The following is a 24507-nucleotide window of genomic DNA, read 5'->3' on the forward strand; positions in this document are numbered from 1 at the left end:
ATCAAAAATATTTTGTCCATCCTAGTATTTTAAACTATAAAGACAATAGGATAATTAACTGAGGAGGTTTAATTACAAAAGTTAAGATTTTTATTACAGGCATGTGGATGAGGCGGACACCAAAAATTGATTTGGTATGGAAAAGCAAGAATTTTGCCTAAAGGCTCAGAAATGATGCTAACTGATCAAATGGTTAGGCCCAACCCATGATAGAATCTACCTTAACTGATATTCCAAGATTCAGGCTCTGCTCTGCTCCCCAAATTTATCTTGGGAAAGGCTTGATGAGACCATTAAGAGTTCATCAGATTTAGGGGAGGCTCATTCAAACACTGGACTCAAGGAACACTAATGTTTATAAACATGAATTCTTGTTAGTTTTGCTTAATGAATATTTCTTGCCAGCAAAAAAAAAAGTATGTACATTGTACATGGAAAATATATTCCATTATTAGGACACCTAGGAGGAATAATGACAATGTAGCTTTTTGCTATGTGTGAAATCATAACTGACATAGTCTTAACTGTGGAAACCCAAAACAATTTGAATAATTTTAAATTTGTAAAATATTGAGCAACATTTACTTGACTGTGACTATGATTTCAGCAATGAAAGACAGATGTTAAACTAGGGATTGGCTGTGATTCGAAATTTATGGAAATTTGAGTGGCATTTATAAATCAATTTCAGCAGAGCTATTGAACAATGAGTTGGAGGAAATAAGAAACTAAAGTCATTTAGAATGAATCTCAGGTTACTGGCTTCTTTAATTAGTGGTACTGCCAACTACAAACAGAAATAATGCAAAATGAGGCAGTGAATTTTAAACTTGGGTGATATTTCATATATTGCCTCTACTGTAATATTTTTCCAAAGGCCTTGACAATGAGATTATGAATGAAACAAATTGCCACAAGAAATACACTTTTAATGAAAAACTTGTAATTTAAAAAAAAAAAAATCAGGTCCTGTGTTCATAGATTGGAAAACGTAATATTGTTAAGATATCACTACTATCAGAGTGATGTACTGGTTCAGAATAATTTCCATCAAAATCTCATGGTGTATTTTGCAGAAATAGAAAAATCCATCCTGAATTGTATATGGAATATTCAGGTACCCCAAATAGCAAAAACAACCATGAAAAAGAACAAAGTTGGAGGTCTAAGACCTGATTTCAAAACATATTACAAAGCTACAATAATCAAAACAGTAATCAGAGCAGGAATAAAGACAAACAGACCAATGGAATAGAATAAAAATTCCAGAAATAAATTCTTACCTATATGGTCAAATGATTTTCAAAAGAGTGCTAAGAGTATTCAGTGAAGAAACACAATCTCTTTTAAAAGTTGTGCTGGGAAATCTGAAATATGTGCATTCATAAAGGTGAGGTTGAATCCTTATCTTACAGCATACACAAAAATCAACTAAAAGTGGATTAAAGACTCAAATATCAGCCTGATCCAACATGGTGAAACTCTATCTCTACAAAAAATACAAAAATTAGCCAGGTGTGGTGGTGGGTACCTGTAATCCCAGCTACTTGGGAGACTGAGGCAGAAGAATCACTTCAACCTGGAGGTGAAGTTTGCAGTGAGCCAAGATTGCACTACTGTATTCCAGGGTGACAGAGAGGAACCGTGTGGAAGAAAAAAGAAGAAGAAAGAAGAAAGAAGAAAGAAGAAGAGGAGGAGGAGGAGGAAGAGGAAGGAAGAAGAAGAAGAGGAGAGGAGTAGGAAGAGGAAGAAAAGGAGGAGGAGGAGAAGGAAGAAGTGGAGGAAAAGGAGGAGGAGAAGAGAAGAAGCAGAAGAAGAAGAAGAAGGAGGAGGAGGAGGCTCAAATGTAAGACCTTAAACCATGAAACTGCTAGAAGAAAACAGAGGAAAAAGTTCATGACATTGGAACTGGTGATGATTTCTTGAATATGACATCTGAAACCCAGGCAACAACAAGAAATAGACAAATGGGACTATGTCAAATTTAAAAAGCTTTTGTATATTGATATGATAAGGCTTTGTGTCCCTACCCAAATCTCATCTTGAATTGTAATCCTCATAATCCCTACCTGTCAATGAAGAGACCAAATGGAGGTAGCTGAATCATGGGGGTAGTTCCCCCATGGTGTTCTCATAATGGTGAGTGAGTTCTCACAACATTTAATGGTTTTATAAGGGGCTCTTCCCCCTTTGCTCAGCACTTCTCTTTCCTGCCATCTTGTGAAAAAGTTGCCTTGCTTCTCCTTCACCATCCACCATGATTATAAGTTTCCTGAGGCCCTCCCAGCCATAAGGAACTAAATCAAATCTCTTTTTTTTTTTTTCAGTTATTTAGTTCTTTATAGCAGTTTTTTTATAGCAGTGTGAGAATTGACTAATACATAAGTCAACAGATAAAATCATCAGAGTGAAAATTCAATCTATGGAGTCAGAGAAAATATTTGTAAATTATATATCTAGGAAGTGACTAATATTCAGAATACATAAAAAAACTCTTAAAACTCAACAAAAGCAAACCTCAAATAACCCAATTAAAAAGGGGGCAAAGGACTTGAATAGACATATCTTACATAAAGATATACAAATGGCCCACAGCACCTGAAAAGATGCTCAACATCACTAATAATCGTAAAAATCAAATCAAAACCACAATTAGCTATTGCCATACACCATTAGAATGGCTACCATAAAATGTAATGCAAAATAACAAGTGTTGATGAGGAGGTGAATAAATTGGACCCTTTGTGGCACTGTTGGCATGGTTGTGCAATGGTGCAACCATTATGGAAAACAGAATGTTAATTCCTTAAAAAATTCAAAATAGAACTATCATATGATCCAGAGTAATCCCACTTCTTGGTGTATAGTCAAAAGAACATAAAGTGGGATCTCAAGGAGTTATTTGCCCACCCATATTCATAGCAGCATTGGTCACAATACATAAGAGGTGGAAGTAACCCAAATGCTAATTGACAGATGAATGGATAAACAAAATGAAATATTATTCAGCCTTAAAAAGGAAGGAAATCCTGTCACATGTTACAGCATGGATGAACCTTAAGGACGTTGTGCTATGTGAAATAAACTAGTCACAAAAAGACAAATACTAGGTAATTCTACTTATATAAGATATCTAAAGTAGCCAAATTTATAGAAACGGAAAATGGTGGTTATCAGGGGTTGGAGAGGAGGTGGGAGGTGATTGTCTAATGGGTACAGAATTTTAGTTTTGCAAAATGAAAAAGTTCTGCCAACAATGTAAATGTGCATAACCGTATTGAACAGTATACTTAAAAATGGTTAAGATGGTAAATTTTATATTATGTTTTTTGCCAAAATTTTTTTTACAAGTCAAGGAGGAGTCCTAAGTCCAAAAGAGCTATCAAAAGTTTGGTTTGTTCCAAATACATTATGCAGATAGATTTTGTGTGTGTGTGTGTGCGTGTGAGTGTGTGTGTGCGCGCACACGCTCAGTATAAAGAAACTGAGAAAATATACTATGTGCCTAAACTGAGCTCTTCGAAATAAAAAACATCAGTATATGAATTTGTTTCCATAGCTCAGGTTTCATTCATGTCCTCTCTAAAGTAAACTTTGACTAATCATTAAATGTGGCACTCTCTAATGCATATGATGATATTAAAATATTAAAGGTTTAACCCAAGCCTGCAGAGAAATAGGGCTACAATTTAATTGACAAAAGCTACAAAAGAAATATAGCTTTAGCTGTATGTGTTAGGGAAGGTAGGTACTCTTTTTTTCTGTGCTTTATGAATCCTGAGCAGGGTCAGAGATCCCTTAAGAAATTCCTTACCAACTAATAGAGAGCTTTAGTGAAAACATCAGCAAGAATATTCAATTTTATTCCTATTTGATTTTATTTTACCATGTCAGTATTTCTTCCGAGCTATATGTCAAAGTGTCCTTTAAGTTATAGGAATAGGCTTCAAATGTTAGATATTGAATATATTATTATGTTACTTCAAGGAGGTTTGGTTTAAATACTTTTAACCAGAGAGAAAAAGAAGATGTATTTTGGTGTTTCAAGAGCCCAGACTCAGTAATAGGACAATCTTGTTTAAGTTTCATCCTGGCCACTTATTATAAGTGCTCCTTAAACCCCTTAAGTCTCCATATTTATAAATCTGTAAATTTAGGATGATAATTCATACCCAGTTGAGTAATTAATAGGATTATCTATGTCTAATAAAGGGCATATAGTATTTAATAAGTGGTAATAATAATTCACTGTTATTTTTGTAGTAATTTTAAAAACATGATAGTATTATCAATTTTAATAGCACAAAAGTATAAAGTAAAAGTGAAGATACAATAAATGGTATTTATATATTGTAAATATAATTAATATTTACAAATAGTAATGATACAGTATTTTAGCATTTATTAATCGTTAGTATTTAAAGAATGTTAAATGATAATAATATAATAGTTTTGATGTTAAGTAAAAGCTATTCTACCCAAGTTATGCAGTAGTACAGAAGTAAATTACTATAACCTTTTGGACTATATGCATCATCAGCATACCTGGGAGAATTGTTACATTAAAAAGGACCACTCTTATATCTCTGCAACTCTATAATTCTTTATGAGATTGTAGCAATCTGTCCACAGTACAATTCTGAACTTGGTGATGGTGGTAAAAGCTGTTAGTAAAATCTTTCCCTATTTTTCTTTGCGCGTAGTCAAGGCACAGCATTTATTGGCCAATAAAGCCAGCAGGACAATATCACACTTGTGTTTATAGCATAGTAAGAGTCTTTTGTATTTGCATAATGCTCTAATGCTTTATAAAGCTCTTACACATATAGTAAATTATTTGAGCTTCAAAACAACCCTGTATAACCACCTCCACTTTATGGCTGAGGAAATAAAGTTCACCAGAAGTTAAAAACTTGTCCAAGGTGAGACATCAGTGAAATGTTTGATTTGGGGTTTGATCCCTTTACTTGCAGCGTTTTTTTCCCCTCATTATACCAATCCTCCTAAGTATCAGAATATCACTTGTATATGTTGAGAGAAAATTTAGTCACTGAGATTAGAAAATAAGTTACAAAAACCAGAAAAATGTGATTCTTGGTTTTCCAAACTTAAAACGACACCCTAAAATCAATACAGTACAATGATTTCTTTCAAATCTAAGTTTGTTCAATTTAATGATATCTATTTCCTGGTTTGTTCAGTCTATATCCCTGTACAAGTGATCATCCATCCAGCTAACCCTCAGCACCCCATATACTCTCTTTCATAACACTCATCTCAAGTGAGCTACTTACTTAACGTTTGTGTCACCCATGAGAGTTTTGTGGCAGTACAAACTCCAACCATCACACTTCTATGTATTTACCCTCTTTGCAATGTGAATTGTTGATACCTAACATTGTGTCAATTCTGAGCTGAGGCTATAAAAAAGCTATCATGTTTCCTCTTGCCTTGCCAGCACTCCGAGATAAACATGTTTAGGCAAGCCCAGTAGTCACAGATGAAAGATAAATGAGAAGCAGAGAAGAGCCTAAATCAGCTGACATCTAGATATGTGAGAATGTCAGCAAAAATAGTGAATTGAGGACCTTCAAATCTCCTCTGCTCTTTTCCATTAAAGCAATAGGAATACTGAAAGAAATTATCATTATCAGCATGGTCAGTGCCCTGTAAGTTAAAGGTTGCAGCATTCTGGAAAGCATTTATTCCAGAAAAATGCCTAAATCTTGATAAGAACAACAATCTTTATGACATTTTAGATCACCCTATTTTTATGACCCCCCAGTTCCTGCTTCATGCTAACCGTTTAAACTAACTGCCCATAATTACAAGAAAACCAGTAACTTGGAAGCCACTGGAGAGGATGTAATAGGATGCAGCTTTTTCAAGGTCCCATTCCCAGGGAATTATCATTATTTGAGTTGTTTGATGGTTCCTTGGATTACCCTATTCATAATGCTGTCTTTCCTTGAGTTTTCTTGGGACAAACAGCATTCTTCTCTGGCAGCTTTTGTTTCAAACCGTCAGAGGCAGTTGTTTAATATAATGGCTGACTAAGCTGGGAAAAGCAATTGATTGAGAGGTTCATAGGGAGTGTTGAAAAGCTCTGACAGATTCCTGAAAATCTGGTAGACTGTGTGCATGTCCAGGAATGTGCATTCTCAGGAAATACCTGAGAAGGCTATCACTTTTCACCTATGGTTTATCTTGACACTTAGCATGAGCAAGAAATGAAAGTTACGGTGAATACTACCCAGTTGAATGTTGAAGGCAGGTTCCAAAATGCACACCAAACCTCTTAGCAAAGATGTGAAACTTACTGGTTTCAAGCATTTGAGGAAATCTCTGTCTATTAGCACGCCACAAATTGAACTAACAACAACTTCTTTAGACACACACACACAAGTCATGACTCCAGCCAAGTCATAAACACAACAAGCAGCAACAACAACAGCAAATTCTGAGGAAGGGTCAGAATCTGATTTTTATATTTGTTAAATTATATTGTTCTAAATATCCAATTTTCAACAGAAAATTACAAGACATTCAAAAATTAAGAAAGCAAAACTCATGCCCAGGAAACAAAGCAGTTAACAGAAATTGTCCCTAAGGAAGCCCAGATGTTGAACTTAAATTTTTCTTATTTTAAGTCAGCTATTTTAAATACATTCAGAGAATTAAGGAAGGTCATACTTACAGAAATAAAAGAAAGTATACAAACAATGTCTCATCAATAGGAAATGTCAATAAAGAGAGGAGTTATTAAAAAGGAACCCACTAGAAATTATGGAATTAAAAACTACAATAACTGAGATGAAAAATCCACTAGAGGAATTCAAAAGTAGATTTTAAGTGGGCAGGAAAAAGAACTAGCGAACTTGATGAGTAGTCAGTTGAGATGTATGAGCAGGTCCATAAAAGATCAGCAGTGCCACTCAGCTGAACCTCTCTTAGGTTAGCCAACTTCCAGCAAATCCCCATATTTGTGTGCTATATAGACACTTACTATAGTGATTCTGAGATCTGATGGTTGTATGATATGCAGCATTTTTGTGGCCATAGTTAAGCAATACAGACTATAAGGACCATGAGGGCCACTGATACATGTATGCTGTTTACTGATATACCTCCAACGTCTGAAACTTAATAGATAATTGTATCTAAATATTTGTTAAAATGATTTGTTTTTAATTGAAAAATGCCCTTTTAGTTTAACTTTAGTCTCATCATTCATAGAATAAGCATATTAACATGGTTTATAAAAGATTATTCTCAAGACTTAAATTGCCTAATTATTTGAAAGTTGTAAAAACTCCTTCTCAGCCTTAGCTGTATAAGATGAAAAAGTTACACATAAATAATAGAAATATTTACTGAATATTCCTAATGCCAGATATTGGAAGCGATTGAAGAACAATGTTGACAAGTAGTTCTCCTATGCTTAATTAAAAAGAAAATGATGTATAAATGGGCTATAACTTGTTAATTTTCTCAAGGCATAATATTCCTAAATATCATGTACTCTCTCTCTTAGCTCTCTATCACACACCTAAAGGGCATATTTCAAGTAAAAACAACTTTGTTTCCATAGCTAAATTTCAATAGTACTATTTCAGCCTCACTCCATATCATAGTTTTCTTCAAAAAGGTTATAGCATCTTGATAGAAAGTCAAACTGCATTTAACGTTTAACTGTAAAAGTGTTTTTTATTTGACAACAATTCTTTCACATCTGTAATGTGAAACTTAAGGAAGTAGGATTTAAATGTAATCTCAAAATTAATGTATAAGAACAAAACTCTGAGCTATCATCTGCAGTGTTATATTTTGAAATCCAATTCAATATTCAGAAATGATTCTACCCTTTAAGTTATTGACCGAAAACATTGCCGATAAATGTGTTTCTTCAAAATCACTTCATAATTTAAATTTAATATGTTATATCAAATCTGTCTCTGTCATGGCTTCCCCCTCTTAGTGTCAAGTTCTCTTGCTAGCTGCCTTGTCTTTGACTCTATGGTGGTTGAGGGGAGATGTGCCTGCTTGGAAGCATAGAAGTCTTGACCATCTCATTTTCCTCCAAGACCTCTGTCTCTTTTGTCTGTTTCCTACCTCCTTAAATAGAAATAATCAAAGTAGTTTGTCAAGTATTATAGATTCATAATGTCTAAATATGTTTGAGGCGAGAGTAAGATAACTTTTGTGTTTAGCATATTGCCTGACATGTTGATGATTGTTTTATTGAATATTTACTATTCTTACTATTTTTATCACTTATTATGAAAACTGAAAGGCAGAATTTGGAGCTCACTCTCTCTAGCTCAACCTGCTTCTTTTTTAGTTTCCTATGTTCTATACTGACACATTCTTCAGACATGTTCATACATGTTCTCCACTCCAGGTCTAAAATGTTATACAATCTGACTTACTTGAAAATAAAATCTGGCACTCCAATTTCAATTACTTATTTAAATTTTGTTTTCCCACAATTTTCTGTTCAATAATATTCATTGTATCAATGTTCTGGGAATATTTAGCTGATTATGTTTATCAAGAAATGAGTCTGATGAAAATTCCGTCTTCTTTCTTGACAATATTGTTTTTTTTTCAATAAGTTATTTGGGTACAGGTGATATTTATGCTTCTTGTATTTGGATATGTAGATCTAGTTAGGTGAAGGAAGTTTTCCTCAATTATTCCCCCAAATATGTTTTACACACTTTTAGAATTCTCATATTCCTCAGGAACATCGATTATTCTTAGATTTGATCATTTAGCATAATTCCAGACTTCTTGGAGGCTTCCTGTTTTCTTATTCCTTTTACTTTTTCTTTGTTGGATTGGATTAATTTGAATACCTTGTCTTCAAGCTCTGAATTTTTTCTTCTTTTTGTTCAATTCTATTGCTGAAGACTTTCCAGAGCAGTTTGCATTTCTAAAAGTGTGTCCAAAGTTTCCTGAATTTTTTATTGTTTTTTCTTTAAACTATCTATTTCCTTGAATATTTCTCCCTTTTCTTCTTGTATTGTTTTTTTGGACTTCTTTGCATTGGGCTTCACCTTTCTCTGATGCCTCTATGATTAGCTTAAAAGCTGACCTCTTGAATTCTTTTTCAGGTGTATCAGGGATTTCTTCTTGATTTGGATCCATTGCTGGTGAACTAGTGTGATTTTGGGGGGAGTGTTGAAGAGGCTTGTTTTGTCATATTACCAGGGTTAGTTTTCCAGTTCCTTCCCATTTGAGTAGGCTCTGTCAGAGGGAAGGTCTAGGGCTGAAGATTGTTGTTCAGATTTTTGTTTTGTACCACAGGGTATTCTCTTTATGTAGTACTCTCTCCCTTTTCCTATGGATGTGGCTTCCTGTGAGCCAAACTGCAGTGATTATTGTTTCTCTTCTGGGACAAGCCACCCAGCAAGTCTACCCAGCTTCAGGCTGGTACTGGGGGTTGTCTGCACAGAGTCCTGTGATGTGAACTGTCTCTAGGTCTCTCAGCCATGGATATCAGCACCTGTTTTGGTGGAGGTGATGGGGGAATGCTACAGTGGACTTGGTGAGATCTCTTAGCTTTGGTGGTTTAATGCTGTATTTTTGTGCTGGTTGATCTCCTGCCAGAAGGTGGCACTTTCCAGGGAGCATCAGCTGTAGTAGTATGCAGAGGAACCAGCAGTGGGTGGGGCCTTAGAACTCCCAAGATTATATGCCCTTTGTCTTTTGCTACCAGGGCTGGTAGAGACGGACCATCAGGTGGGGTTGGGGCTCAGTGTGTCTGAGTTCAGACTCTCCTTGGGCCGGTCTTGCTACGGCTGCTGTCGGGGATGGGAGTGAGATTCCCAGGTCAATGGAGTTGTGTACCTAGGGAGGATTATGGCTGCCTCTACCATGCAGGTTGTCAGGGACGTGGGGGCAAGCTGGCAGTCACAGGCCTCTCCCAGCTCCCATACAAACTAAAGGGCTGGTTTCACTTCCACCATGTCCCTGCCCTCAACAGTCTGGAGTCTATTTCCAGGAGGTGGGTGAGACAGGCTTGAAAACTTGCCCCAGGATCCCTGCCTCCCAGATACAAAAGAAAAGGCTTAGTTCTTCCCCCACCCGTGGAGTCTGCACACCGGACTTCCCCAAGTTCTGCCCATGAGGCTTCTCACCCTGTTCAAATTGTTACAAAGTTGAGCTAGCAATTTCTTTCTCCCTGTGGAGTTTTACCCCTGCTCTTCTGGCCACCCTCCCAATGGATCCCTGTGGTACCAGGCAGGAATGGCCTGCTTGGGGACCCAGTGGGCTCCCAGAGCCTTTCTGCTGCTTCCTCTACCCCCGTAATTTGCTCCTTTCTCTGAATTGACTCAGCTCCTGGTAAAGTTGGAAACTTCTCCTGCAAACAGACCTTTAGTTTCTCTAGTGAGGGCGTGTGTTTGGGAGAGGAGGGTCTCCCTTTCCCACTTCTGCAGTTGAGGCACTCACAGCCATGTTCCTGTCACTGCACTCCAACCCGGGTGTCTCCCAGGTTCTGTGGGAGCAGTCTGCTTCCTTCAGAGGGTCTGTGGGTCCTCTCAGGACTGCTGGTTTGTTCTTGCAGTCAATCTGGAGTTAAAATTCACAATGTGAGCCTCCGCACGCTGCTCTGTACAGAGCTGCAATCTAGTCCTGACTCCTATCCACCAAAATGATCTGATATCTGTTTCTTGGCAATATTTTTAGTTTAATTTGTTGAAGTTGTAGTTCCTTTACTTCAATTCTTGTATTTAATGAGTCACCAAATTCTGCTCATTATTCCTTTGAAGTCCTACCTATTCATCATTCTACCAGCAGAATGTTTTCACTATTTAGGGCTGGATTTGCATAACACTTTGCTACTTGATTGTTCTGATCTCAATCTTTCTCTAGTTAATTCTTCTCTCATTCATAATCTGACATATCATGAAATCTTATATTTGTGTCCTCAAAGATCTATAAGAATGTCTACACCAGCTAGCTCTAAGGTGATCATCCATCACAGTGTGCCTGGAACTGAGGAGGTTCCCAGAAAGTGGAACTTTCAGTATTAAAAGCTGGAAATTCCCAAGCCAAACTAGGGCAGTCATTTTCGTTACCCGTGCATAACCAGACATGCTCTCAGTGGAGGCTTTTCTATGTTGTCAAATGAAATCTGATTTTTCTAGCTACACAGATATTGATGCCTTCATTTAGAGGTTTTATTTTAAAAAGTTAGATCTATCATACCAACTTTAGCAGAGAAAACTTGAGGCTCAAAATAATAACAAAAAAAATTGAAAGTAGTTAAATGCAAAAAAAATTTACAGTCATTGTTGCTATTTAAATTTGATTCCAAAGGATGTGCTCTTAGTATTTTACTGTACTACCTCAGATAGGTCCCTTCCTCTAGCTATGTTCCAATTTAGAATAGGAGAAACAAAATGCATATTTTTAATTATGTTAAAAATGTGTTATCAACTATGTACAGAGCACAATTTGAGTTGAAGAGGAAAGACTCCAATTTTGCTGTGGAAATAAATAAGAGAAAGTTTCAATGATAATGAGACATTAAACAAGACCTTAAAAATTAGAGAGTAAGACATGGCTGGAATGCAGACAAGAATCAGCACAGAAACAGACATGTAGAGAGAGATTGCAGATCAAGGAAAAATCCAGATGAAAACCTCTAAGTTGAACACTGGAGATATGTTCAGGGAAGGTGAGAAAATATGGGATATCTTGAAAGTCAAGTTAGGAATCAGTGCTTTATCCTTTTGTTTCAATCAAAATACCTGAACCCAACCATCTACATTTCCAGTCCAATGAAGAGATGCCCTATGATTACTTAGCACCGTTTTACCTGTGATTTCAGAAGACTTATCTACATTGACACCTAAAATGGGCTGCAGACAAGTGGAGAGTAATCTGGAGCCTCATTAGATGGCTATGCCCATAATCCAATTGAGAGAACTCTGTGGGGCTAGGCATGGTGGATCACACCTTAAATCCCAGCACTTTGGGAGGCAGAGGCAGGCAGATTGCTTGAGCTCAGGAGTTCAAGACCTGCCTGGGCAAAATAGCAAAACCCCATCTCTACAAAGAAATACAAAAATTAACTGGGTGTGGGGGTGCATTTCTGTAATCCCCGTGTAGTCCCAGCTACTTGGTAGGCTGAGACAGGAGGATCACTTGAGCCTCAAAAGTCGAGCCATGTTTGTGTCACTGCACGTCAACCTGGATAACGATGTAAGACCCATCTCAAAAATAAAAAAATGAACAAATGAAGGAGAAAACACCATGGTACCCTATTTATCAGGCATAATTAATGGGACTTAAAGACAGATTTTTGGGGCTCAGTCATTTTTCTACCTTACATAATCTTTTCTTTCTTTCTTCTTCTTTTTTTTTTTTTTGAAATGGAGTCTGGCTCTGTTGCCCAGGCTGGAGTGCAATGGCGTGATCTCAGCTCACTGCAATCTCCACCTCCTGGGTTCAAGCAATTCTCCTGCCTCCGCCTCCTGGGTAGCTGTGATTACAGGCACCTGCCACCACTCCCAGCTATTTTTTTTTTTTTTTGTATTTTTAGTAGAGATTGGGTTTCACCATGTTTGCCAGGCTAGTCTTTAACTCCTGAACTCAAGTGATCTGCCTGCCTCAGTCTCCCAAAGTACTGGGATTACAGGCTTGGCCACCGTGCCCAGCCACCTTACACAATCTTTAAGCAAACATTTATTAAATGATTTTTGGGGAATAAGCATTAGGCTGGATGCAGAGAAACAAATGCAAAACAATCCCTTTCTTCAAGAAGTACATAGTCCAGAGGGGAGTACTATAGTCCAGAGGGGAGGAAAAAACAGACAAATATATTGTATTTAAGTCTTAAAGTTTCTAAGTTATATCAAACATTAATGATAAATATTCAATCCATCTTGGGGAATCCAGAAAAGCTATTCTGAAAAAGCCAGGCCTGAAATGATTTATAATGTGAACAGCAGGAGTTAAGATACTTATAAAGGAAGGATAACGTAAGAGATAAAGAGGGGACAGAACTTCCAGGCAAAGTGATCAGCAAGAGGATTGTGGAGCTCTGCCTTTCACATTTTTAAAGCAATGATGAATTGGCAGGAGCTGAGACTAGAAAGCAGGATGTGTAAGCAGGATCAAGATAATGGAGAAATATTGTAAGCCATGTTGAGGAACACCCTGTCTCCTCTTGAAAATCACAAAGCACTGTAATGGTATTACAATTAAAAAAAAAAAAGCAGAATAATGACATGGTCAGCGTTACTTTTTAAAGAGTACCTGCTAGAAGTCCTATAGGCAATGTTCCTATAACTAGGTCAAAGCTAGAGGCAAGGAGACTAGCCAGCAGGCAATTTCTATACACCGGAAGAAAAGGGGAATACAAGATGATGGGATCCATGCTAATACTGCGTTTTCAAGGTCTTGCCAGTAATTCCACATGCAAATGTTATGATATTTGGTGGCTTAACCTCATAATCAATATTTTACCTGAATCCTCTTTCATTTTACCTTAAACAGTGTCACTCTTGTCAGTAACAGAACAGTCCAAAGGAAGAGTTAGTAGTGTTACATTTCAGGAAAGCATACCTAACAACAGGGCAAACCAGCCTATGGGCTCCTACTTCAAATCTAGGGTAACTGCGATGCAATGTAAAATACAAATAAGCCCCCTATTGATGATTCTCTGTGCTTTAGAATACTTACCTCTCCTTTGGAGTTGATTCCCCTTTCCCAAAAGAGTGATTAGACCGCAAGTTTTGATAGCATAAAATAGAATTTATTTGGGAACAAAATGGTGGAATGAAAAATAATCTTTATGCAGCAAAATCTCTATAGACAACTAGAGGGCCTGCTTTGCTTTGAAAGAGCAGGTTCGTTGTTCCTTGTAAAGTAAGTCAGTGGAAAACATATAAAGAGTAGAGGGTCATTTTTCTTTGGATTTAAAAAATTAAAACGCTTTTATGGAAATAAACGTATTTGAAAAATGAGATATTAAAATGATAAATTAATGTTTAGTTTTGAACTGATTTCTTATTCTATTCTCCATATCTTATAAGAAGTGTTAGACTTTAATAAGAGTGCTAACCCATTGAAATCAGATTAAGGATTCCCAGCAGACAGTGTAGTGATTCCAGAAAAAAAACAAAAACAAAACTCTAGGTTAGACATGTTTCATAATGATTGATACTATGTTGCTATGTTAGAAAAGATCAACTAATAACCATGCTAAGTATTAAGAAGCAAAGACTAGAGGATCTTTAAAAAGAAGAAAGAAAAATATAATGTTTATATTTAAAGGTTGGGGCACAAATTAAGAGTTTTCCCATTGTGACACAAGAGGACGTAAGAACTAAAATATGAACCAAGCTCTTCTTAAAAGTTTGGTTTCCTTCAACATACAAGAAACTTATGTTCTAAATTCTAATAATAGCTCTTTTCAGAGAGAAATGGAATATAAAACTTCCTACATTAAGACAAGAATTTCCTGATTAATCAATCTTTTCAGCAAACTTGAAGTAGTGATTAAATGATGCCATAGGAAAAATGGGGTGAGTTGGAGTCCAAGCGCTCAGCCAGGCTCACTCATTGTCTAAGGGACTCTCTCTGAACTTCAGCATTGTAATTCACACATTTCAAATTTGAGCAGTAAGGAAATCAAAAATCACTGCATGTCATGTGTCTTCGGGAATGGACATGAATAGTTAAAACTGTACTGAAAGCTAACAGCAACTGAACTACTGGACAAAAAGCTTGACAACCATCCAAAACACTATAAGGCATACAGGTAATTTAAAACACTGTCATTGGCAGGATTCTGTCACTTAATCAGTTAATAACAAAATAACTACTTTAACAATTAAGCTGTTTAAAAAGGTCCAGGGGCCAAAAAAAAAAAAGCAACCCGTCAGAATTAGCAAAGACTATCAAATGCCTTTCAAACAACCTGGAATCAGGGATAATAAACAGTTTTGAGACAGCTGGGAAAATCTAGGGACAGCTGAGATAGAAAAGAGTAGTGGTAGAGGAGAGAAAGAGAGAATAATAGAATAGGAAAAGTATAGTTTCTGCTTTCAAATTACAAAAATATTTTATCTATTTGAGATTCATGGATAACAACCATAAAGCCACCCCTAAACAGCAAAAACGTAGTTTGTCTATTTAAGGCACATTAGAAATAGAGCTATTTCAGTAAAGATATATTACCTACCACTCTTATTTTAATTATGAACACGAATCACTCAAATTCATGTTCACACTCATGGAGCCTGCAGTTGCCTAGGAAGGAGAAGTCATATGTATTAGCATCTATCTAAACTTTGAGGTATTTCCCATCTGAGGAAATGTCATAAAATGGTTAGAAACCTTCAGGAAGGCTGCATGGAGGAAGTGGTTTTTACATGTCTACATTCTATGTATGCTTCAAACATTAGTTCCTCCTTCACTTGGCTCTCATTCCTCTCCTTCCTGCCACCATGGGAAGAAAGATATGTTTGCTTCCCTTTGTGCCATGATTGTAAGTTTTGTGAGGTCTCTTCAGCTCTGCATAACTGTGAGTCAATCAAACCTCTTTTCTTTATAAATTACCCATTTTCAAGTATTTCTTCATAGCAGCATAAGAACAGACTAATAAAAGGAGGAAACAATATTATGTTTCTTTCTTTTTTCTTTATGTTCCTCTCAATGTGAACACAGTAAGGTTTCAGTCTGTAGATTTTCCATCAGCTGCAGAATCAACCCCATCACTTCCCTTCCACTCCCTTAAGATACAGCAGAACTAACTGATAGGCATCCACCTATTTCCCAAACACATTGCCCTTTCTCTGAGCTCAGAAACATACCTTCTGGCCAGTACCCTCTTCCAGAGGCCTGAATCTCAGTTGCACAGGGCTCCACTTTCAAGCTTCTGTGTTTCAATAATTCTTCTCCCAGTTCTCCCAGTCTCAGGGATAGTATCTGCTTCCTGAGTTTGTTCCCTCTGTAATATTTTAGTATTCTCTTCTTCCTTTTCAGTTTGTCAATACCTAGCTAACGATAGTTTATTTTATATAAAATCTTTTATGTTAAAATAAATGTATAGTCTCTGCTTTCTGACTGGTTTCTGCCTGATGCAGTGATGATAATTTTTTCCAATGCAGTTTTGTTTCTATAGTTTTACCTCAAGCACTCACACCTCAAACACTTTCAATGAATATTTACTTGTCTATTATACATGGGATATTTATGTGTTGGGCACAATGCCAGAAATCTCATCTTTTGAGTCAGTAGTGCATTTAGCATATCAATATTGTTAAAAAAAATAAAAGTTCTATAGTAGAAAGACAAAAACCTAGACTCACAGAACACATCTTTCCAGGAAATTATATGTTCTATTCGTGACACTGAGAACTGTTAGAAGTTTCTGAATAATCATTGTCTGGAATACAAATAGAAAATCACATCTCTAGAAAAGCCACCTTATCTCATTTACTTCCAAAACCTCAATTAGACTTTGTGGAAATAGGTATTTTATTAGTCAGGGTTTCTCCAGAGAAACAGGACCAGTATAGTAATGTGTTTTTTTAATGAAGGAAATATGCTACAGGAAGAGTCGTTAGGCCATTTCGTTGTTTGGACATCATAGCGTGCACTTATGCAAACCTAGATGGTAGAGCATACTGTATACAGAGACTATGCAGTATAGTCTATTTCTCTTATGCTACAAACCTCTATAGCATATTGCTGTACTGAATACTGGAGGCAATACCGGTGTATCTAAAATAGTTAAAGACAAAAGGTGCAGTAAGAATAAAGTATAATAGATAAAATATAGTACATCTATATAGGGCACTTACAACAAATGAAGCTTGCAGGACTGAAAGTTGTTCTGGTGAGTCAGTGAGTGAGTGGTGAGTGGTTATGAAGCCCCAGGACATTACTGCCCACTACTCTAAACTTTATAAACACGACACTTAGGCTACAGTAAATTTATTTTTTAAGTTATTTCTTCAATAATGAAGTGACTTTTATTAAAAGTCAAAAAATTACAGCTTATAATTTTTCACTTTATAAACTTTTTAATTTAAAAATATCTTTTACTGTTTTGCAGTAGCACTCAACGTACAGTACAGATACATTGTGTGGCTGCACGAAAATATTTTATTTTTTATGTCCTTATTCTGTAAGCCTTGGTTATTTTGCTTTTTTTTTTAAACATTGTTTTGTTTTACTTTTTAATATATTTTGTTAAAAACTAAGACACAGACACACATATTAGACCTACAAAATGTTAGGCTCATCAATATCATCTGCACATTTTGTCCCACTGGATGGTCTTCAGAGGCAATAAATGAGTGGCGCTATCATCTCCTATGAGAGCAATGCCTTCTTCTGGAGTACCTCCTGAAGGACCTGCCTAAGGCTGTTTTACAGTTAACTGTTTTCATAAGCAGAGGGAATATACCCTAAAATAATAATAAAAAGTATAGTATAGTAAATACATAAACCAATAACATGGTTGTTTATAGTTACTATCAAGTATTGTAAGTATTATGTACTATATGTAATTATATGTGCTATACTTTTTTTTTTTTTTGAGACAGTCTCGCTGTCACCCAGGCTGGAGTGCAGTGGTGCAATCTTGGCTCACTGCAACCTCCACCTCCCGGGTTCAAGTGATTATTCTGCCTCAGCCTCCTGAGTAGCTGGGATTACAGACGCACACCACCACGCCTGGCTAATTTTTGTATTTTTAGTAGAGACAGGGTTTCACCATGTTGGTTAAGCTGGTCTCGAACTCCTGACCTTGTGATCAGCCCGCCTTGGCCTCCCAAAGTGCTGGGATTACAGGCATAAGCCACCACACTCGGCCATGTGCTATAATTTTATACAACTAGTAGTACAGTAGGTTTTTTACACCAGCATCCCACAAACACATGAATAATGTGTTGCTATGATGTTATGATGAAATCACTAGATGATAGGAATTTTTCAGTTCTATTATAATCTTTTGGGATCACCATGGTGTTTGCTGTCTGGCTGTCATTGACTGAAACGTGCTACATATGACTGTATGCACACATAGAGAGAGGGAGACAGAAAGAGAAAGAGACAGATTTATTATGACTAATATGCTCTTGTGATTATGGAGGGTAAGCAGTCCCAAGATCTGTCATCTGCAAGCTGGAGACCCAGAAAAGCCATTGGTGTAATTCAGTCCAAGACCAAAAGCCTGAGAACCAGAGGAATTGATGGCATATGTAAATCTACTAAATAGACCTTAATTTAAATCTCTGTGTCATTTACTAGTCAGTTGGTCTGGGACAATTTCAGAGGATAGACAGTTAAGAAACATGAGTTCTCTTGTTGTTTTTCCTAATAATCTTGCTAGATGTTTTTAAAATGTTTAGCATGGGTCTAGCAAAGAGCAGGGGCTCTTGTCGCCTTGGCCTCCCAAAGTGCTGGGATGACGGATGTGAGCCACCACGCCTGGCCAGAAGCCTTTTCTAAAAACCTTTTGCTACTGTATGGCTAACATTGATTGAGCTCCTGCTCTTTGCTAGATCCATGCTAAAGATTTAGAAAACATCTAGCAGGATTATCAGGAAAAATAACAAGAGGACTCATTTTTTAACTATCCTGTGAAATTGTCACAGACACCTGACTAGTAAATTACACCGAACTTTACAGTAAGGTCTTTTTGTTGGATTGGGAAAATATGGGCTTTAGGAGCTAACTGCCTCATTCTTACCTGGTCAGATCAATAAACACACTTCAGAAATGTATTCGAGTATAACATATATGCAATAGCAGGCCAATATCACCTTTATTTTGAAAAATATATTTATCTTTACTACTAGGAATGGATGTATGCAGTTGTTTTATGAAGGTTTAAACTTGAGACAGAAAAATTTCATGATGATAGAGGTTGTTCAATGACTGTAATTTTTCTGTAAAATTTCCAGTAGAATTAAAGAAAGATACAATAAAAATCACAGAACAGGCAGAAAGCTCTATAAACTTACTTTTATCTGGGAGTCGGGAAGGAGAGGTATACAAAATTAATTTTAAGAGGAAAGTTTTCAGAGGCCTAAATATTTCATTTAAAAGTCTAAATTCAAAGTTAAAACAATGATACTATGGGCCACATGTGATATATAGATAGACATATACAGAGAATGTAGATAGAAATATAGATCTAGATAGACATATTTATTTAATTTTTATTCAAGCCAGGTAATTCTCTTCTTTCCTAAACATAAAACACATTTCTGCCTAAATTAATCACAGTAATATTATCTATTTTTCTATTTTTAACAAATGTTGCCTTTTAAAATAATTCAATAATACATTTTTTTCCGTTTTATTTATTTCCAAATTCTTAAAACCAGATGGTTGGTCTTAATTAATTCTTATCACAGAGACATCTTCATCATAAAGTATTTTTCACAGATGAACAGTATTACATAAGCTCCTTTGTTTACTGAATTACTAAAAGAATGATTTTTCATGAGGGAAGCAGTCAGTATAATTTTATCTTTTATTTCTTCAACTTCCTTGGCACTTAAAAGCAATTATAACATTTAGGCTATTGAGTATTCACTGAAGCAAGAGACATGTTTGTTTTAAATGCTTGTGTTTTCAAAAAAATGAATTTTTCAGGATTTTTATGTACTGCAGTGTTTAGTTTCAAAATAAATATTGCAAAGGCCACGTTTGTCAGTAGGCTCTCCATGTGCATGCATAAAACTTGCACTCACCATCAAAACGTCCAGTGGATGGAAGTTTTTATTTTATTTCATTTTATTTTCGAGACAGGGTATTGCTCTGTTGCCCAGGCTGAAGCACAGTGGTGCTGTTATAACTCACCGCAGCCTCAAATTCCTGGGCTCTAGTGATCGTCCCACCTCAGCCTCTCAAGTAGCTGGGACTACATGTATGCATCACCAGACCCAGCTAACTTATCTTCATCTTTCTTTTTCCTACCCTGCATCCCATCTTACCCAGCTAAAATATCAAGTGAAATCACCAGGAAACATTTTCTTTCAGAGATAGATGAGGACTTAATGCCTCAATTAGATTTCATCTAGGAAAGATAATATAATTATGACCTATATATTTTGAAAAAATCTCTGAGAAAAGGAACTACAAATTATAGCATGTTCTCTCTCTCTCTCTCTCCTCTCTCCTCTCTCTTTCTCTCTCTCTCTCTCTCTCTCTCTCTCTCTCTCTCTCTCTCTCTCTCACACACACACACACACACACACACACTAATAAATCTATAATAAAATTAAATTTCTTGGAAGAAAAGTTTTCAATCACAGTTTCTACAGTATGGACAAGACTGAGTGTAGTGTTGTTATGTAGTAACTTCAATTTTCAGAGCAACTCTTCAAGGGTGGCTGAGCAACATCACATCGTGAGTGAATGATGAAGACACTTTTGGAACACAGGTTGTCTGACTCTAGGAGCCAAAGTGATTTACCTTACATTAGCCTCATTTCTTCCCAACTGAAGACTATGTATTAACAGAGTTTTTACTATTTTCTGAATTCACAAATGATTTTTATATGGTTTCAAGTAAAATGAGTAGATTCATTTTTACCTAAATATATCATTAGACAAATACATTCAGATTCATCAAATAACCTTGAACTGGTGTGTGTGTGTATGTATTTTCTTCAAGTTATATTCTATTTATACAAAGGCATTGCTTCCCCCTTTATTGGCTGGATGATTAAACAGGCTGATTCTTCCTCTGTTGCTTCAAGTTATCATGGATATTTGTCTGGTCAAATGTATTGATTTATCCATCTGCATTTATTCCATTTTTGGAATATAGTTCACTGCTTGATGCCATGATTACCCTCTGTAACAGCTAACATTTTAAAATATAAACAATAGTGTTATTTTCTAAGTAAGCATTGAAAATGGTATGATAGTTTTCATTTTTCCTTTTTCTGCTCAAACTCCCCTTCACCTCCCCCTAATCCACAAACTTTGTCAGAGAAAGAAAGGGAGAAGTTGAGGAGGAAAGAGGGGATGGTAGAGGCAATAACTTTTATAATTTTTCAAAGCTGATTTATTCATTCACTCAGCAAATATTTAATGACTGACTTCTACATTCCAGGCACAATGCTGGAATAAATGTTACTATGTTAAGCAAAAACAATACATTATTTTACATACTTATTTATAAATTCATTAAATTGCATGTATTTCTTTTATACAACATGTTTTCAAGTGTATATACACACTGTGGAATGACTAAAACTAGCTAAAGGTACGCATTACCTCACATAGTTATTTTTGTGGTGAGAACACAACATTCACTTTCTTAGCATAGATAAATTATTATAGACCTTATAAAGGCACTTAAAATGTTCTATATAAAGATGATGGAAGGCAAAGAAATGCATGATGCTTAATAAGTGCTTTAGTAATTTTTTGAGAGCAAAATATTTTTTACTGTCAAATATATAAACCAATTGTAAAGTATACTTACGTTCTGAATTGAGAGTTTTGAAATATTTTAAATTATTTATTCAAGGCAACCAATTAAGCCTATGAAGAGACACTTTTTATAAAAGAGATACATTGATAATGACTCTATGAAAGGCATCTGTATGGTATTTTGATCACAATTTGAGAATTTAATCTCTATCAGTTGCAGAATAAGAAATGTGTTTTCTAGTTATTGTTGCTCAGGCAGCAGTGAATGCAGCCTAAGGGACAAAGAATTTGTGTGACCATCAAGCATGGCCCACTCTGAACTTGAGTTTCTGCTCAACTCTCAGTCTCTCACATGCTACAATTCAGTGGTGAGTGAATGACAGCTTGAGTGCTGAATGTCAGTGTAGAAGTCAATCTTCATAAGTTGTAAATATACCACCAGGTGTGAAAGTGCCACCATTTTATTTCTGAACTTGTAACAATCAATGCAATATTATTTTTCTTCCCAAAACAAATCATTATTGGGATTCCTCACATCTCTCCCAATTGTAATCAGGAGTTATAATTGTCTCACACTTCTGAATCAAGTGAATCACTTCAAATTGCAAAGGAATAGCTCAGCTGTGTGAAGTAATACAACAGTTTTCTCTTGTGCCATTCAATCATAGTATGAAATAGAACATGCTATTTCTCCCTGAACATGTAACAACTAGTCTAGTCATCTGAAAAGGCAGATAACTCCAGATCAGTAAGGCTGGACTGTGGCCTTTGTGAACAGGTTAATAGAGAGACAGAGATGAGAGAGAGAGAGAGAGAAAGAGAGAGAGAATGTGTGTGATGCATGATGTATGTGTATGTATGTGTGTGTGTCAATCAGAAGAGAGACTAATAAGTAATTAGCCTGGTTCACAGGAATTGATTTGGGGTGGAGAAGGGGCAGGAAAGTGATGGTGACTAGTGCCCTTTGAAACAGCATTCGTTGGAGGTTGTACATTGATTCAAGGACAAACCTGTCAGGTTCCAGTACTTTCAATCACCCAACACAACAGTAAGTAAGTATCATTGTCGTGGTGCATCTATGAAACAAGTCCACTCCAGGGCATGCAGAAGACTGTGGCTTTACTATAGAATGCTGAGTTACACCAAGGTGACACTAGCAGGTGGACCACCTTATGGAACACTGCCCTGATTCATTACAGTTGCTTCTTAGTTTGAGTTTAAAATGCTACAATTTGAAAAATCGATTTTGTAAAATTACATTTAAAATATTTGTTACATAGGTATGCATATGCCATAGTGGTTGGCTGCCTCCATCCCTGCTTCACCTACATTAGGTATTTCTCCTGATGTTATCCTTCCCCAATCTCCCCACCCCTTGCTATCCCTCCCCTAGCCCTCAACCTCCCAATAGACCCCAGTGTGTGATGTTCCCCTCCCTGTGGCCATGTGTTCTCATTGTTCAACACCCACTTATAAGTGAGAACATGCAGTGTTTGGTTTTCTGTTCTTGTGTCAGTTTGCTGAGAATGATGGTTTCCAGCTTCGTCAATGTCCCTACAAAAGACATGAACTCATCTTTTTTATGGCTGCATAGTATTCCATGGTGTATATGTGCCACATTTTCTTTGTCCAGTCTATCCTTGATGGGCATTTGGGTTGGTTCCAAGTCTTTGCTATTGTAAACAGTGCCACAGCGAACATACATGTGCATATGTCTTTATAATAGAATGATTTATAATCTCTTGGGTATATACCCAGTAATGAGATTGCTGGGTCAAATGGAATTTCTATTTCTATATCCTTGAGGAATCGCCACACTGTCTTCCACAATGGTTGAACTAATTTACACTCCCAACAGCAGTGTAAAAGTGTTTCTATTTTTCCACATCCTCTCCAGCATCTGTTGTCTCCAGATTTTTTAATGATCGCCATTCTAACTGGCATGAGATGGTATCTCAATCCTGCACGATCTGCACACATACCCCAGAACTTAAAGTATAATAAAAAAATAAAATAAATAAAATAAAATGTTTGTAATTCAAAAGCAAGAATGTAGCTATCAAATATTAGCCATTGAGTGAATACTGGGTATTAGCAAGCTTTTTACACATGATCTTTTTACAAATAACTACTATGTTTGTTGGTAACTCATTAATATTACCAAAAATGAAAACTGTATGAGTTAGGCACTATTATTATTATTAATGCTTAACCAGTGAAGAAACCTGAAGCTCAGAAAGTTTCTACCTGTGTGATATTGGGCCAGAAGTTGTGAAGCTAAGATTTAGCACCAAGTTTTCTGATGCTGAAGACTAACTTCTTGTTATTATGTTACTTCTACTGAAGACTAACTTCATGTTACTATGTTATTTCACTAGGATTCAATAATATTTCAAATGTGAAATTGACTTGAAAATAAATCACAGGTCTACTGACTGAATGAAGACTACCACCCTCAGATAAACAAGTTCCAAGCAGACTTTTATACACATGATGCACAAGTAGCTTGTGTATTATGGTAGATATAGCTTGGGATGAAGAGACAGATTAAGTGATTGATGATCTTTGATTTTTACCACAAAGTATCTGTGTACAATATCTTGGAGTCTAATTGGATGGGGTTCAGTTTCTTTATCATTCATGATAAGAAGAATACTAATTAACAATAAGACCATGCTTACTAACTGCAAAAACCTATTTACCCTAATGAGTATCATAAATCGATACAACTTTATCATTTTCTTGCTCAGAAACTTTTGTGATTTTTTTTTCTGTGTGTGTATGTGTGCGTAAAAGGTAATTTGTTGGATCTTAGATAGCACAGCTAGTTTTTATTTTTCTTTATCAAAGAAGTCACAGATGGAGAAGCCATAAACTATTTTGACAAGTATTTTTATGAGATAAAATGTCATATCCCATTACTCATTTCTGTAGTGAAAATAAATAATTTGATAGGCAATTATAGTTTTCTTCTGTGTGCTCTTTTGGGAGATGAGACCATTCAAGTTACCTGTGGATCAATAACACTTGTTATGTTGTGAGCAGCCTTGTCATAATACAATGCCTAGGAAAGTGTCTTTTGGAGCT

The sequence above is a fragment of the Aotus nancymaae genome, unplaced genomic scaffold, assembly GCF_030222135.1.
Source record: "Aotus nancymaae isolate 86718 unplaced genomic scaffold, 86718_ANA_hifiasm-v0.15.2.pri h1tg000030l, whole genome shotgun sequence".
NCBI lineage: Eukaryota > Metazoa > Chordata > Mammalia > Primates > Aotidae > Aotus > Aotus nancymaae.